At 44.2% G+C, this 10,626-nt stretch overlaps 1 protein-coding gene across 2 annotated transcripts in view; it reads right to left on the reverse strand.

Moving 5' to 3' along the window:
• Vrk1 (VRK serine/threonine kinase 1) overlaps window positions 1-9,487 on the reverse strand; it is a 116,753-nt gene extending 107,266 nt beyond the window's left edge. The window contains exon 1 of one of the 2 annotated variants that reach the window (XM_045155467.1): window positions 9,379-9,487. The gene's annotated coding sequence lies outside the window, so the exon portion shown is untranslated. Of the gene's footprint in view, window positions 1-9,044; window positions 9,063-9,378 lie in introns of those variants that run through there. The other variant, XM_045155468.1, reaches the window with a different exon arrangement.
• Between the last annotated feature and the right edge of the window lie 1,139 nt (window positions 9,488-10,626).

A 10,626-nucleotide genomic window follows, 5' to 3' on the forward strand; every position in this document is an offset into this window, starting at 1 on the left:
ATCCTTTCAGTTACTCAACTCTTGGACACTTTTCAAGCTTGATAAAAGCAAGCTGTCAATCCAAGTCAGCAACGAGCCAATAGAAACTACTCATCTTCCTCCCGCACAGCTGGAGTGTGAAGGCCCAGCAGAATCCCTGAAGATGGCACAAGTGTGAGATGCGCCATTCTTCTGGATCAACGACCCCAGCAGCCCATGTACTGAAGACTTAGTTGTCAGCCTGTGATACTCCTCAGAGGTGCTATTGGAAGGGAGTACCCAGCAGAAATAAGTCAATTAAGGAATTGTTGGGAGGCCAGTCTCTTCCTATGGTACTGTGCTTCCTGGATGTCATGAACAGCTTCCTCCATCACACATTCCTGCATTTAGTTCTATCTGGCCATGGGTCCCAACCCATGGGCTGAGCAACCATGACCTCTCAAACTGTGGGCCAAAATTACCTTTCATCCTTATAAGGTGATTACACAGGTATATCAGAGTGACAGAGAGCTGACCAACATGGGCTTTTGGGAATTACTACAGAAATACTCTGAAATTACATTAGTATCTTTAGCTTTCTAGTCAACCTTTGTGACACAAAATGGTAAGTCTTGATTATAACCTGTTCTTCCTACTACTTTCTAATATAGCCCTAAAAAACTTCTGAGCCAGGCGTGGTGATGCATCCCTTTAAATCCCAGTACTTGGGTGGCAAATGTAGGAGGACTGCTATGAGTTCAAGACCACTCTGAGACTACACAGTGAATTCCAGATCAGCCTGGGCTAAAGTGAGACCCTACCTCAAAAAACAACAAAAATAGTTCTGCCACATCAGTTTGATGCTCAACATACAGTACCTTCCTCAAAGCCAATGAACCTGGTTATAATTACTCTCTAGAAAGCCATTTCTATATGCATGAGTTAATTATCCTTTCCTTCATGACTCTAAAATACCTTCTTCTCATCTATGGCATGTCTTTGTTCATGATATTCTCAAAAGCACTTTTCTCCTTTTCTCAAGACTAGAGTAATGCCTTACCTTCACAAATCTATATTCACTGTTGTGAAACTGCTCATCCAGCTCTTCCCTCAATTTGGAACTCAATCCCCAGTAGGCAGCCAACTATTTGGTAAGCAGTTAACAAGTTAATTCTTTGGAGGAAGGGTATTCTTTTCAACAGATGATTTTGGAATAACTGGGCATCCACAGATGAAAGAAAAGGAACCAAAACCTGAAACTCATAGTGTGTGCAAACCCTAACCCACAACGGACAAATGGATCACAGACATGAGTGAACATCACATGACAATCCACGGAGGACATGGTGGATCAAAGACATGAGTGAACAGCACATGACAACCCACGGCGGACACAGTGGATCACAGACATGAGAGAATATCATATGACATCCCACAGCAGATCACAGTAGATCACAGATATGAGTGAACATCACATGACATCCCACAGCAGACACAGTAGATCACAGATATGAGTGAACATCAGGTGACAACCCACAGCAGACACAGTGGATCACAGACATGAGTGAATATCACGTGACATCCCACAGCAGATCACAGACATGAATGAACATCACATGACAACCCACAGCAGATCACTGATGAGTGAACATCACGTGACATCCCACAGGACACAGTGGATCACAGACATGAGTGAACATCACGTGACATCCCACAGCAGATCACAGATATGAGTGAACATCACGTGACATACCACAGCAGACACGGCGGATCACAGACATGAGTGAACATTACATAAAACTGTGAAACTTCTAAAAGCAACCATGCTCTCAATCTCTGACACAAGACACAAATCCATATAGTAGTAAATATACTTCTGCAAAGTCAGAAACTTTTGTGCTGTGAAAGTCACTGTAAGAGAATGGAAAGACAAGCCAGTCACTGAGAGAATATACTTGCAAATCATATATCTGGCAAAGATGCACCCAGAACATATTTAAACTGCTCTAAGAAAACAAACAATCCATTATAAAATGGGCAAAAGCCTTGAACAGTCAAGTCATCAAAGAAGATGAATGGCAAATCAGCACATGAAAAGATTAGCCATTAAGGAAGTGCAAATGAAAGCAGAGAAACTGGATCTCTCACGCAGTGATGATGGGATTATAAAACGGTGCGGCTACATTGGAAAAGTCTGGCAGTTTCTTACGTTAAACACATACTTATCATACAACCCAACAGTTATACTCCTGGGCATTTATCCTAGAAAAAATGGAAACGTACACTCACACAAAAACCTGAAAATGAATACTCGCAACAGCTTTATTTGTCATCACCGAAAACTAGAAACAAGCCAGGGCCTTGGCTGGGTGAACGGTTAAAGAGAAGGATGCACATCCACACAACAGAGAGCACAGTATGACCAAAACCAGGTAACGGACAACGGTGCAGTATCGGTACACTTATCCAAATTTCAGCTTCTGGATCCTGTGTTTCTGTAACATTTTATCCTTTTCACACACCATTCCTGTAACCACTACCACAGGCAGGACACAGCACTATTCCATCATCCCAAAGAAGTCAGCCTGAACCCAAGCAAAATAGCCTGGCTTTCATTTCAACAGTGTTGTCAGCCGCCTCTTGTAAATACAAGCTCCAGTACTGTCCGGCAGGAGGGGCTGCTGCTCCTTTTAAAAAAGTTGCTAATAACTACAAAGTTTACTCAGACTCCTTTGTAGGTGACCTAGAGTAAATTTTGCTCATTATAACACTGAATTCTCTGCTGAGAGATAGCATGCCTGCCGTTTTCTGAATGTGATTATGATCTAAACCGAGCATATTTGTGACTGTGCCAACTCTGTTGGTGACGAGTCCCCCTATGTGAATGTGTGTACGACTCCTTAATAAAAGTTCTTGCTTTCTTGGGGAGAATTTAGCTTTGCAAATGAACTCCAGCACTCTCTACCTGCTGCAAGTAAAAAGCCTCTTTTCACTCCTTCATCTCCTGGCTATGCTCCCTAGCCCTACCCTCACCAAGAGGAGATGCCACTGCACTCAGTTTCAGAATCACATAACCTGCGGAGATTGCTTTTTCTTAGTACAAAGCCTGCAGCTCTGTCCAAACTGCTGCGTCTCTCTTCCTGTTTGCTAGGGAATGGTGCGCCACAGTACGGCTGTACAGCACTGTACTCACTGTGATCCACAGGACGTGCAGGGTCGCGTGGGATTTCATCTAGTTTAGGGCTATGAGAAATAAAGTTGCTATGAGCACTAGCCTTAAGGGAATTTTTTATTTAAATTTTTTACAATTTTAATTACGTACTGATTACAAGGATAAAGAATGAGGATGGATGCACCAGGACCTCTACCCACTATAAAAGAACTCTAGACATCTGTGTCACCATGTGCATCTGGCTTACATGGGTTCTGGGGAATCGAACCTGGGTCCTTAGACTTCACAAGTAAGTGCCTTAACTAGTAAGCCATTTCTCCAGCCCACATATAGTTTTTTATACAAATGAAAGTTTTTATTTCTCTAAGATGAATACCAAGAGTGTAACTATCAGGTCACAAAATAAGCATATGTCTAACTTTTTGAGCTGCCAAACTAAATTTGAGTGGGTATACCTGTACATTTTATATTCCCACCAGCAACGTATAAATAGTATAAACTTAGGTCATGATTTCTAAAACATTTCTACAAGCCTGAAAAAAAAAAAAACAGTAAATCTCTTAACTATTATAACATGTACTTACTTTTTATAAAAAAAAAATTAAAACCTTTCTGAGGTGCTGGGGAAATGACTCAGTGGATATGAGCATTTACCACACAGTGTGGGGGTTTGAGAGTGCCTGTGTCTGACCCCCAAGCACCCACATAAAGAGCTGAACATGGGGCTACAGAGATGGCCTTGCTGCTAAGGCACCTGCCTGTGAAGCCTAAGGACCCAGGTTCAACTTCCCATAACCCACATAAGCATAGGTGGTGCACACATGTGGAGTTCATTTGCAGTGACTAAGGCCCTGGCGTACCCATTCATTCATATTCTCTCTCTCTCTCATAAATAATAAAATAAATAAACTTTTTAAAACAGCTGTCATAGCAGTATATGTGTGTAAGCCGTGCTGTGAAGCACAGAGGCAGACCAGCCAAGGATCATCGCTGGTCAGCCAGTCTAGTTGAAGTCCGCAGTTCCAGGTTCAATGAATGACTCCATTGAAAGGACACAACACAGGTCAATCACGGAGGACACCCCACATTCTCCTCTGGCTTCCACATACATGCACACGGGCATGCAAATCTGCATTTGCATATCATATGTTATATACACACATACATGGCAAAAAAAACTTTTCTGGGGCTGGAGAGATGGTTCAGTGGTTAAAGTGCTTGCCTGCAAAGCCTAAAAACCTGGGTTTGATTCCCTAGTACCCAAGGAGGCACATGCATCTGGAGTTCATTTGCAGTGGGTGGAGGCCCTGGGGGGGGCATTCTCTATCTGCCACTAACTCACTCTCACATACACACACAAACACAAATATATAAATAAATAAGAAAAAAATCATATTTAAAAAACTTTGGGGCTGGAGAGATGGCTCAGCAGTTAAGCACTTGCCTGTGAAACCTAAGGACCCCTGTTCAAGGCTCAATTCCCTAGGACCCACATTAGCCAGATGCACAAGGGGAAGCATGCATCTGGAGTTCATTTGCAGTGGCTGGAAGCCCTGGCGCACCCCCTCCCTCCCTCCCTCTCTCCCTCCCTCCCTCCCTCCCTCTCTCTCTCTTTCTCTCTCCCAAATAAATAAAGAAAATGAACAAAAAAAATTTTTTTAAAACTCAAAGCTGAAATAAAACCTTTAAAAAAAACTTGGGGGGGCTGGAGCGATGGCTCAGTAGTTAAGGCACTTACTTGCAAAGCCTAAGAACCCAGGTTCAATTCCCCAGAACCCCCAGCTGCACATGGTGGCACATACATCTGAGGTTTGTTTGCAGGGACTAGAGGCCCTGGTGAGCCCATTCTCTAATAAATAAAATACTAAAAAAATTTTTTGAAAAACAACTTTCCAGATTCCCAAACTTTGTTTATTCCTTCTAACAAAGGATTTATAATCACACAAATCTGTATACTGAAGTTTGTGCCTGTGTTACACAATAAATGGCAAAAAAAAAAAAGAAAGAAATTGAACACTGAAGTCTATAACAGGAATAATAAGTTTGTCTTATTCCAGAAGTAGTCCATACAGACTAAAGGTTTAATAGCACTTTCTAAGTAATCAGTATTGCGAATATGGTCACAATGCCTTAGTATACAGTGTCACCAGAAGATGACATTTGCTCAGAATAAAAACAACCTGAAATGAAGCTGGCTATCCTGACTTTAAGATGTCTGTCTTCATGCTTGGTTTCTGTAACGTGACATGAAATTGACAAGTATGTAAGCAGGCTCTTTTGGGTTAGTAAAATAAGGAACTAAGCCAGAGAAGGTATGTCTGCTCATCAAGCAGCAGCAGCTTGATGCCAACCCACAAAGAGAACCTAAAGCACAAAGCTTACAAGGCCCCAAGAGGGAATATGGTTGCCTTCATTCCTAACACCTTTCCAGCTCTCATTTTTAGTCCCTCGTGCATTCATTTTGCTCCTGGTATCGAGCAGTGAAGATGTATTTCCTTCTAAGTATTAGGTTTACCTTAAAAGTATGTGACAGAACAGCCTCAAATCTCAAACCAATTACTTTGCAATTTAATTATATAATTTCCATTTAGCTTATCTTCCAACTTAATGCATCTAGCTTATTGATTTATTGATTTTTCATGCATATATGTTTAAGATTCATTCTGAATATGTACAGTGTACAGTGCCTATTTTAATATTCAAATCCCAGAGCCCTGGTTCCTATCCTTTGGGCCAGAGACTCAGGGAAAGGACAGTCATATGCCACCTAAGAATCTTTCAGCCAGCAACAGCACACAGAAGCAGCGGTCCCGTAAGATGCAGCCATCCAGACAGGGCAGCAGTCTGCACACGCATACTCTAATGCCCCACAACCTTGCCAGTGTACTTCCCATTACTCGGAACATCTGTTGTTCAGTGACACATGACTACACTTCCCTAAAGACTAAATGACTCACAGCATGAGTTTCTCCAAGTTGACAAACAAGTGTACCTAATGAAACACTCAGATGCACTGAGTATTGTTAGTAAAAGTAGGTTCTTGTCACTGGTATCTGACGACAAACTTAATGCCTAAATAGAGGCAAGGGCACACCTCAAACTTAATGCCTAAATAGAGGCGAAGGCACACCTCACACCTCTCTAGGCTCCAGACAGCTTTTTTATTTTAAAGCATAACCTAGCCAAGTATGGTAGTTCACTCCTGTAATCCCAGCATTTGAGAGGAGCCTGGAAGACTATGGCAAGTTCAAGGGCAACTTGGGCTACAACAGTGACTTCTAGGGTAGCCTAGACTCTAGAATGAGATCCTCCCTCAAAAAACTGAAGTATGGCTGGAGAGATGGCTTAGCGGTTAAGGGGCTTGCTTGCAAGGCCTAAGGACTCAGGTTTGACTTCCCAGAACCCACATAAGCCAGATGAACAAGGTGGTGCATGAATCTGGAGTTTGCTTGCAGCAGCTAGAGGGCCTGGCACACCCATTCTCTCTCTTTCTCTTTCTCTCTCTCTGTCTCTAATAAATAAATAAGTAAAAATAAGATGAAAAAAAAAACTGAAGTAAAAATAAAGTGCTGCCTATGTCACCCAAAAGGTGGATGTACTTGAGCTTGAGTAAAGATCTAAGGCAACATTCAGAGGGATAGAGGCAGAATAATCAGTATTATCACTCACACAAAGCAGCAACGTGTTATTCCCATTCGGCTCACTGCCTCATAGATAAGAATGTTTGCACATGCGCAGACGCTCAAATGTCATCATTTGCTATGAGGTAAACTTCAAAGCTATGTCTCATTTCCAAATAATTTTATGTTTCAAATCTAAAGTATTTTTCAAGTTTTATTTTGCAAATCAGAATCCAATTCAGTCTGGATATTAGGGATGTCTTTAAGGAAAAAAATTATCAACATTTAAATCTTGCTGGGTGTGGTGGCATACATCTTTAATACTAGCACTTAGGAGGCAGACGTAGGATTGCTAAGTTTGAGGCCAACCTGGAGCTACAAATTGATTTCCAGGTCAGCTTGGGTTAAAGTGAGATTTTACCTCAAAATTTTTTTTAATTATTTATTTTTTAACAGATTATAGTCTTTTATTCCCTCTCCCTTACTCCCACTTCCTTAGGGCCCTCGTTTCTGGGGTTAAGGGATTTTTAAATCTTGGGTTGTTTTTTTCTAGATGTCTGGGTCATTCATTTATTTTTTTTTAAAGCTTTCTTTTAATATTTATTTGAGGGGGGGAAGGAGAGAGAATGGGCGTGTCAGGGCTTCCTGCAACTGTAAACAAACTCCAGACACATGAGCCACTTTGTGCATCTGGCTTTACTTGGGTACTGAGGAATTGAACCCTGGTCATCAGGCTTTGCTATTAAGCACTTTAACCTCTGAGGCATCTCCCCAGCCCTCATTCATTTGTTATTACTTTATATTAGCTCTCAAACTTAAGGTGGCCTATTTCCCTTAAGAAATTTAATTTTAGGGTCTGTCAACATTTTTAACAGATGGGTTAAATATATTTAAATATTAAATATTTATTAATTATATTAATTAAATATTTAAATACACACATGCATACATAAGCTTTCCATACAACCATCCTGGGCACTTACTAACTTATTATCTGCCAGGCTCTATTCTATGCTCAGCACACCACTCCATCATCTCATCTGTTTAACAAATATACTCTCATTTCTGCAGTATTGAGCAAAACGAGAAGCCCTTACACTATAAAAAACTTGTACCAGATCAGTAATGCCTCACACAAATCTGTCATTCAGCTCACCTTGTATCACAGTATCTGATCAGCAATATGGATGGTAGTACCATCAACACAAAAAGCTATTAAGTGTCTTCATTTAAGTTACATCTCTTTCTACAGGGGGCTGATGAACAGCACCTTCTCTGTCCAGAAGTCTAATTCCATTTTATAACCGAGTAAGTTATCACCCAAAGTACATCATTAAAAGTGAAGTGCGTTGGGGCTGGAGAGATGGCTTAGCGATTAAGGCATTTCCCTGTAAAACTAAAGGACCCAGGTTCGATTCCCCAGAACGCAAGAAGCCAGATACACAAGAGGGCGCATGCATCTGGAGTTCATTTGCAGTGGCTGGAGGCCCTGGCGCGCCCGTTCTGTCCCTCTACCTTTCTCTCTCTCTGTTTCTTTCTCTCTATCAAATAAATACAAAATATTCTTTTAAAGTGAGGTGCCTTGATTCTGAACTCTTAAAAATAAGTGCCGTTCTACCTTTTTACACTTCTGAATTTCAGACTCAACAAATGAGAAATTCCCGTTTAAAAAAAGCCTAGGGCTGGGGAGATGACTTAGCAGTTATGCCTGCAAAGTCAAATGATCCCGGTTCAATTCCCCAGGCCCCACATAAGCCAGATGCACAAGGTGGCACATGCATCTGGAGTTCCTGTGCAGTGGCTGGAGACCCTGGTGTGCCCATTCCTCTCTCCGTTCCCCACCCCTGACTCTCTCAAATAATCAAATAAATAAATAATAAATAGAATTAGCTCTGAGAGTTTCCTTTTTTTTTTTTTTTAGGAAAAAAAGGCGCACTTAATGAGGTGATTCTACAGTTCACTAAATTTAACCACCACCCCACTCCCAACAGCAAAACCGGCATTTGTGCATGGGTCCCAAAAAGGTACATGGGGGAGGACAAAGAGGAGTCCAAGCAAGAAAAAAGAAAAACGGGCGATTCCAAAGAAATCAGAAGAATGGGCAGCCTCAACGGGAACCTTGTCTGTCTGTCTGTCTCTCTCCCCATCTTTAACTTCCTCGACTTTTACCCGGATCTCCTAAGAGTTTTTAAAGAGTGCAACCCAAACTAGCCGCGGCTCCGCCAGAGAGCAGTGGGGACCCTCAGGAGGGGACACCAAAGACCCCGACAGCCACCCGCGCGCGGCCCAGCGACCTTCTCGAAGGCTCCGGGGCGTCGCTGCGCAGGGCAGGTCAAGACAGCGGCGGCTCGGGGCGCAGCCCCGCCCTTCACCAGCTACCGGCCCCCCGGACCCCACCGCCGGGCCCCGTAGGAAGAGGCCTCACGGCGCGCACGGCGGCCGGAGGGCCCGAGCCCCGCGGCCGCGCACCCGAGCCCGCCGGCCCGCCCGCCGGGACAGCCCCGGGAGCCGGCGGCGCCCGCGGAGGCCATTAAGGAGCCGGGCCCCGCTGGGGGCCGCAGCCCCGGGGCGCCCCGCCGTCTGACCCCAGCCCCGAGCCCGGCGACCGCACCGCGCAGGTCTTCCTACCCCAAGCCGCCAACCCGCCGCCGCAGGCTCAGTACGAACTTCCCGCCGCTTTCGCCCACTAGCGACTCGGCGGCGGCGCCGTCCCCCCTCCGTACCCTGCAGTACGGAGGTCTCCCATTGGCTCTGCGCGACGAGGGAGGCGGAGCCGGAGGTAGACGGCAGGGCGCAGCCGCACGTCGCCTCCGGCTCCTCGGGCATGCCGGGAGTTGTAGTCCGTGCGCTCGCTGCATGCTGGGAATGGGAGTCTTTTTTTTTTTTTTTTTTTTTTTTTTTTTTGGCTTTGCTTTGAAGGAGGTCTGGCAAGACTCTCTGGCCCCAAGGACTTGTGAGAAGTGTGGTTTACAGCCTCTGACTGCGACCGTCACATCAGACACTTATAACCGTCGGGTTGTAGGAACCGAAGTAAATATTGCCAGTGTTCAGCGGAGCTTGGTTTATTAACTGTGTTAACAAAGGCCTGGGCGCGTAAGGCTTGTTTGTGTTCCTTGTTCAAAGCCAGTTTCGGCGTCTAACCGAATCCCTCTGTAGTATTTTAGCTGCTATTCTACGCCCACTTTGCTTTGTATCACGTGTCTTCCTGACTGGTGAGACAGGAAGCTTAATGAAGACTGGGAGGCTCCCTCTAGGTCAAAAATCGTGAAGCCACAGGCATAGGGAAACGATACTTTGGACTAGCACCTTCTGAAACCCTGGAAAGATCCTTAACTGTGTTTACAGAGCTTTTCGATGGTTTTTTTTTTTAATTTGCATGCAGAGAGAGGGAGGGAGGGAGGGAGAGAGAGAGAGAGAGAGAGTGGGGGGGGGCATGCCAGGGCTTTTTGCCACTGCAAGATGCATAGAGTTAGCGTCTGGCTTTACATGGGTACTGGGGAATTGAACCGGGACTGCAGGCTTTGCAAACAAGTGCTCCTGAATACTTACTTGTTTGTTTGGTCAAGGTAAAATATTGTTTGTGGATTCTAAAAACATAAGGTGTGAGCTTCAGTCCCCACAAAACCTGAATCACTGTACAGTGGACAGTGCAGCATTCACCTGATGTCTTAACATTTATGCTTCCAGATACCTCACCTGCTCCAAGACCAGATTCTGGCCTCCACAAAATACTTCAAGGTGCCAGTGCTCCTTAGCTCCCCTACTGAGTACAAAGAGCTGGAAGTAAGAAGAAAGGTGGGTTAAGGTGGTGGTTCTTCTTGGCAAGGGACTTCCAAGCACATGGGTCTCTCAGATGAAGGTCGCAGCTTTCTGGAC

The sequence above is a fragment of the Jaculus jaculus genome, chromosome 7 (assembly GCF_020740685.1).
Source record: "Jaculus jaculus isolate mJacJac1 chromosome 7, mJacJac1.mat.Y.cur, whole genome shotgun sequence".
Classification (NCBI taxonomy): domain Eukaryota; kingdom Metazoa; phylum Chordata; class Mammalia; order Rodentia; family Dipodidae; genus Jaculus; species Jaculus jaculus.